This window comes from Pomacea canaliculata, linkage group LG3 (assembly GCF_003073045.1).
Source record: "Pomacea canaliculata isolate SZHN2017 linkage group LG3, ASM307304v1, whole genome shotgun sequence".
Lineage (NCBI taxonomy): Eukaryota > Metazoa > Mollusca > Gastropoda > Architaenioglossa > Ampullariidae > Pomacea > Pomacea canaliculata.
The window spans coordinates 1,325,559-1,333,287 of NC_037592.1; positions in this window are offsets into that span (position 1 = coordinate 1,325,559).

Genomic DNA, 7,729 nt, shown 5'->3' on the forward strand with positions numbered 1-7,729 from the left:
TGGCCAGCAGCGGGGTGGCGCTCTGTCAACGTTGACAAGATGAAGGTCGACTTGGCCTCGCTTTGCAAGTCAGGCGATGCATGCCTGCGCACGCGCACAGCTCGCAGGCCGCGCGGGTGGGGTGGAGTCCGGGTGGCGCCGACCACGCATGGGTGACGGCGGGCGAAGCACGCGCATCTTAATTGGGCAGCAGTCCCCTGCAGCATGGTGCAACACTGCACGGTGGCCCCCCGCCTCCCTCCCTACAACCACCTCACCTCCACAGGAACCATCGCCTGTCACGGCACCCGCCGACACCCCGGCCACCCGGCCACCCGGCCAATTATTTCCAAGCGTTTGTAACGGGTAGTTAATAATCTAGAAGTCAACATCCCCTGTACTAGCTGACGAGTGATATGATAATGACCTCAGTGCACCTCCCGTACGGCCTTGACCCTCGAGATAATGAGATGGGGGACGGGTGGGGTGGGGTGGGGCGGGTAGCGGAGTTTCTATCAGCGCGTGCGTGTGTTCGTACTTCTGAACGTGTGTCGTATTGTATGATGGCGTCCTCGTGTCTTCGTCTCTACATATACAGCTCTGTGCTGACGTGTGTGTGACGTATGTGACGGGTGAGTGACGTATGCGAGCTACTAAAGTGAGTGACGGGTGTGTGAATGACGTCCGCGAGTGACGAATGCTTGATATGTGAGTGGTGTAGGTGAGTGACATATACGAGTGACGTGCGTGTGATGAATGTAACGGGTGTGTGAGTGGTGTAGGTGAGTGACGCATATGAGTGACGTGTGCTTGTGTGTGAGAGCGGTTGAGAGGGGAGTGAGTGAGTGAATGAGTGAAGGAATGAGTGGGTCTCCACGTGTAGACGAATGTAAGGAGTGCAGACAGACCAGCGCGTGCGGCTGGCGACTGTAGAGCCCAGGACCACCCGTCGCCTACCCTGAGCGTCATCCGGAAACGGGTAATTTCCTGCAGGGTGGGGGTGCCGCCTGCCTGACTGGGTGTCCATGGTGGGCCGCTACACGGGGTGGTGTGTGTGTGTGGTACATGCGTGCGAGAGAATGTGTATGTGTGTTTACTGTGTTTATATGTGTGTTTATGTGTTTATGTGTTGTGCACGTGCTGGCTTGTTTGTTATTTAATTTGTCACAAGACAAGCTTGCTATGACATGACAATTATTACTGAAGGAGAAATTAATTTGTCATTGATCTTGGATCCAAGAGAAGCGAGGGGCGACGATGTTCTCGCGGGCTGTCAATGAAGTTTTTGTTTGAAGACTTTCATTTCTTCCCTCTCTCTCTCCACAGGCAAGAGCCTGGTCGTGAGAGGAACAGCGAGACTCATTTCTTCCCTGCAACTGTTGATAGCCACCTGTACAGACGCTGCAGCTTCTTGGTGTCTGATGTTTCCGTTGTGGTGTCTGGTGAACTATTTACAGAGTAAGTTCACCAACGTGTAACGTGTCCGGCTTCTGTTAAACGTGTGTCACGTGTCATCTGCCCTGTGCCATGTGTCATGTAGTTGACAATCCAGCCTGCACTGGCACTGATGTCAGAGTAGTGTGTACTCAGCTCCAGGTCCACTACCCTGATTGTAGCGTTAGTGGCGCCCTCTAGAGGCTGAACAATGTACTAAACTCCACAGGTAGTCACAATGATGGCGGACATCACGGGAGGGGGGAGGTGGAGGATGACCATGTGTCACTACACCTGGATAATGAGTGAGGTGGCAAAAGTCTTCACAGACGTGTCACACGGCAAGAATCGTGTTCACAGACATGTCACACGGTAAGAATGGTGTTCACAGACGTGTCACATAGCACGTCATGTGCCTCTACTGTTCACAGCATCACCAGCTGATGACTGTTGCAGCTCAGCCCACGGCGCGTGAGGTAACATGTGGCTTGTGTGTTTGGAGGCCTCTTGTGGCGCCACCTAGTCACTCGACAAAATACAACCTTCACGCTCAAGTACACCCCGAACACTCCAGTCACAAGAAATACACCCGAGTCAGGGAAACGGAGAAAGTGGTCAACATTGTTCATCATCTTCACTCGGACTTAGAGACACAGCGGCAGGTCTGCGAGTAAATATGGGCGGAGCAGTTTGTAGGGGTGTGCCACCCTCCCAATAATCATAATAATAATAATCATCATCATCATCATCCGTGGACACTGGGCATGGAAGGCAGTGTTGAGAGGCTGGCACTACAGCCCAGGTAGCTCCAGTCACGTGCTCTCATTGTTTTCCTCTCGAGGGTCTCCGACGTCTGAGGACCGACAAGGGCGGCAACCATTGGCGTGTAGACAGCAGTTACTGCCCTTGCCTTCCAAACCACAGCTTCAACATTTTGCTTTTCCCACAGGACACGCGGCCTGTGAGTGATGCTGGTAACCATGGCAGTGTGGTGACAATGGCTTGTCAACAGCACACATCACACGCACTTCTACTCGCCATCAGCTCAACAGCAAAGATGATTCGCAGAAAAATCGCAACAAAGAAAAAAGTAGATGGCGTTTTCAAAGAGACAGGTTTCAGTGTGAGACACAACGGACAAAAATGCGAAATGTTCAGGCACTCCAAGTATGTCCATTCCCTGCAAGGAGAAGCAGGATGGAGAATAAGAAGCAGAGAAGTGGTAGGAGTGTCATCCGCATCGTTCCCAGGCCTCCCAGTCTCCCCATCACACCCGTTCTGACTACAACAGTGAGCCTGCAGACCTATCCGACCTCAGAAAGAGCTTTAGAAAACTACAGTAGCTTAGGGACCAGGAGTAAGGGCAATGAAGGTAGCCACCCCTTCAAAAAACAAAGATAGAAGAGACAAGAATGTAAGCGCCGTTCACTGTGTGGATGGAGTCACACCCCCCTTGCAGAATGGAACATCTTGCTACGTCACTGAACTAGTGAGCTGCAGATCCACCCGACCAGAGAGCTGTACCCGGCCTGAAGGGAGGAAAGTTCCTGCTGAGCCGCTTGTCTGATGGAGAAGGAACTACACAGACGTCTACTGCTGTGAGCCCAAAGTGTGGAGATGAAGAGTGGAGGCAATCAATCGTCACACTCCCCCCACACACAGGAAACAGCCAACTGCCACAAACACTGAGTCGCGAAGCTAATGAGCCACACCAACAAAATGATGCAGAAAGTAATCCGCAATTGTATCAATCCCCCCTGAGAGGCTGAGAGGCTGAGACTGAGAGACTGAGACTGAGAGGCTGAGAGGCTGAGAGACTGCTAGCAGGACTCGCTGCCATAGCAACAGGCAGGAGCACAGTTCTTTCCCTCTCCCACTGTGATATTTGCAGATGACTGTGTGTGTTGCTGTGTAGAATGCGCCATGTGATGTTTTGTAGATCACTTTGTGTTTCTTTCTACAAGTGACTGGATGCAGGGCCATGTACATCAGTGTTGTTGTCAGTTCAGCAACAGAAGTCCTGGCACAGCAACATCTCCATCTGCGACCTCGTCCCTCCTAGTTTCAGCCACGCCCCATGTACAAGGACACGGACAGGAGGATCCAGGGGCTCGTGACCACGTGGCCAGGAGGCTGCTCCCAAACTCGAAGACCAAAGAGTTTGTCTGCGCCACCCTCCTACGACACCGGCAACCCACAGGACAGCGGTGGACGGTGGTCAGGTCCGGCCATGAAGCCTGCCATGACGGTGACACTGAGGTGGAGAGAGAAAGAACCACACCTGGCACACAGGAGGAGCCCTCTGACCTGGCAGGACAGGTGTAAGCCGCCCTGGCACCCGCCGCCGCAGTCTCAGTTGGGGCGGACCACCATGGCTACACTAGTACTAGTCAATGAAGGAATGAAAGAGGACTGAGATGAAATACTGGGTAAAAAGCAAGATTAGTATCTCTCTGTTGTGTTGAGATAAGCCGCCTCCAAATTATCATCTAACCCTTGTGTTAAGATAAGATGCCGGATACAAGTCAAGATAACTATTAATGCCAGAGTTGGATGAGGTTTGGGTTAGGAAGCAGGATGAACAGACAATTATCAATGTATGTAATCAGTAATTCACACCCCTCCCCAAACTCAAGGATGAGTCGTCCTTTGAGGTAGAAGGGAGGCAATAGATGCTCCTGTTTCTGAGTTCATGAATCCTGCTATAACCGATACAACTCTAAAACTAGAGGCCGACATCTCTCAAACTGCAGGAAACACAAAGTAACGACGGAAACAAGGTTTTCATTGACTTCCCCATGTTACTCCGGGGAAAGGACTTCCTCTCGCCTCATAGCCACTGCCCCCGGGGTGGATTGCTGTCACGTGTCTGTGGCAACGCGTGTAGGACAGGGAGACAACTCCACCAGGAGGCGCCAGGCGGGACAATCTTTCTTTCTTTCCTCTCTCACTCTCTCATTCTGCTGGATGTTGACACTGACCTAGCTGCACTGACTACAGAAGTGGAGGAGCTTCTGTCTTTTGTCATGAAGGAACTGAAGAAGGTTGATGAACAGAAGGCAGCTGGAGTTCTGTTAGGAGATTGATTAACTCCCCTGCTGGTGGAGAAGCCGGTTGTAGTCGCTGACCCATGCCCGACTTCCACAACAATAAACAATTGATTGAGTCTTAGTCTAAACTACTCGTGGCACCACACTTTGCCGTCAGTACCCACAACCAGCTCAGTACTTCAGTCCCACCCGGGGGCAGCACCATTAGGCAAGTGGGAATCAATGTTTAATGGCTGCTGTACATGGCCGTGTCTGAGTGCTGGGGTACGTGTGGTACTGTGGTACTGTGGTACCTGCAGGTGCCGGAGTGTTTCGGTACATTTAGTAAACAGTAGCATCTGGGTACACGTGGTACAAGGGTGAGTGGCGAAGCTTGTCAAGTGCCGCGTCCACCCTGGTGCTGACCCACAACCGCACCAGTCAAGGAACGAATGAAAAAATGAATTTCTTGCTGGAGGGGGAAAGAGTCTACAGGTCAGCTTCTACAATAGACAGAAGAATTCAACGCCACTGACGTCGTCTGCACAGTGGAAAGAGACCCCAGAGATGGCAGGTGAATGAACATATGAGGGGGAAACTACGAGGGCACATAACAATGGCGTATCACAACGATACATTCTAACTCTAGTGAAATCAGCCTTGAGGGGGATCACACAATACATCCCTCCACCCTTGAGGCTGACCTTCGACCTGACACCATGGGGTCCCTGTTGACATGATAACATTTACACCATAGCCTTCCTCCTGACATGACAGGATGTACAAATGTCTGTGGGTTCTAGGACAGAAAGTTGTACAAGAATCACTTCAATGTTCCATGACACAGACTTGTGAACAGCGTCCAGCGGCCACCCCGATATTTTTCCTCCATTAGAGGGTTGGTATTGATGGTCACATGATCTCTGAAATTCTAGTCCCTGACAACACTGATTTCCTGCAAACCACGAGCGTCTTTGGCAACGCTGGCGTCCTTGACTTCAGCCCTTGACTAAAGTTCTGCTGCCAGTGCCATGTCGAGCTGGTCACGTGACGTCTGGTTGGTTTCCCCACGAGGCACTTCCTCCTACAGCGCGAGACTCCGAGGATCAGGGCAGCACTGGTCTAGGATAGAATGAAAGACAAACAAGCGAGCTGTTGCAAATCGTATTCTGTCAGTGACTTTAGTGCTTTAGTGACCTCCCTTTGTTGCTGACTACAAAGCCTCTTATCACAAGGTCTGTGCATTAAAATAACAAAATAAGGGAGATAACATTAACTAATCGATGAGAATGCGATGATAGGAAGACATTCTCCATGAACCAAAGTTACCTCCCCTATTTAAAGCTTCCTCGACGTCTTCACCCGTCCAACATGACCGCCACCGTCCACCTGTGACCGGGCCGATCTACAATAGTTTAGGTCAACCCCGAACCCTTCGACATTTCAGGTCGACTACGAGCCGACAAAACGTAATTTGGGGCGGGTACCATGGCAACACCAACATTTGGGTGGATTGGCAAGATCGTGTGTATCGGTAACATCAACCTACCCAAGTAGTCGTCTCTACTCTATGTGAACACAACTGAACGAGGTCACGTGCGGCAAACTGACAGCTAGTGAGGTCGTGTTGACTGTGGGAAATGATATGAGATGATTTTATGAAATATTGGCAGACAGGACACAAGATTGAATGTGTATGTGTGTGAGAAAATATGTGTGCGTGTATGTGTGTGCGCGTGCGTGCGTGCGTGTGCGTGTGTGTGTGAGTGAGTGTGTGTGTGTGTGTGCGCGCATGCGTGTGTGCGCAGGTCGAGGAAGAGGTGAGGACTACTTCCTGCCACGACGGCGACCCTAAGATCGTGCAGAGGTTTCACGGCTGACTGCCCTCGGCTGCAGTAATTACTGGCGAGTGTTCTTACCCTCATCACCTCCAGCTACTAGGCCCACCCGCCCTCCACTTGCTTGTGTCCCCCTCACGCTGCCTCTGGCACCAGGCGCACTTGACTGATTCTGTGTGAAAGCCGACTGTGTGCAGAGTACGGGTGATTTCCTCAGCAAACCATAATGTAACTTGTGATGATTAATTCGATAAACACTTTCTATAGACGGAGAAATATTTATGGAATCAAAGGTTCTTTAAGAACTTGAATGCAGAGTCGAGGCTGTCAGTACGATCTGAGCCGACACTGAGGGTCAATGGCTGTAGGCTCGGAAAATTAAGTTTGTGGATAAATGTAAATTTAGACTGCAATGGAGAGGTAGATAGCTCAGGACTGTATCTGACTGGTAGATGTCTGTACAATCAGGACTGTCACTGACAGGTAGATGGCTGTACAATCAGGACTGTCACTGACAGGTAGATGTCTGTACAATCAGAACTGTTGTGGAGGTTATGACAACAACCATGTCGCTGGTGATTGTAGTTTTGTCTGTATTATTATTAAACTCTGAATGCGTGCTTCTGTCAGACAAACTGTCAGTTTGTGTCTGCCTCTGAAATAGTATAAATTAAAATTATTATTTAAAAAAATAATAGTAATAATAATAATTTCTTGATACTTGTCCTTGTCTAACACTCCAAAATACAATTTATTTGCTGACACTGTTTTGGTATCACACCTTCATTTTTTTGAGTTTCCTTTAGTTGCAGAACCATACGGTCTGTCCTTTTGTTTCCCCGTGTGGGTGTCAAGCCGTTTCCTGAGACTGTTTGTGCTACAGTACGTGTTACAGTATGTTCTTGTTACAGTCTGTGTTACAGTTTGTGTTACAGTACGTGTTACAGTCTGTGTTACAGTCTGTTACAGTATGTCCTTGTTACAGTCGCTAATAATAGTCCTTGTGTTCAGCGCCGCGTTGTTAACATTTCATGTGGTTGCCATGTTTTGCTGATTCTCTGACATTTGCACAAAGAGTTGCCTCCTTAGCCTCTTCTCCTTGAGAACCTGACTCAAAGAAAAACTAGTTTTTGTCGGGCAGGTGAGACTAGGTGTGGAGGCCGCCGCCGTTACAACCCCTCAGTGACGTCACACATCTGCTCCGCTCCAGCGGCTGCATTGACAGGTAGGCAGGAATCAATGGCTCAGCCACTACAGGTGCTCAGCGCTTTTAGACATCCACACACTAACAATAGCTTCTGTCCGATCTTTGACTTCTTGTCATGCGCACTTGTGGCGGAAGCTCCGTGTTGGTGGCGCGGACGCCCACTTGTGACGTCAGCAAACGCAACAAAAACCGTGAGTCAGCACGCTCACAGGATCACGTGATCACTCCGTGGCACGGGGATC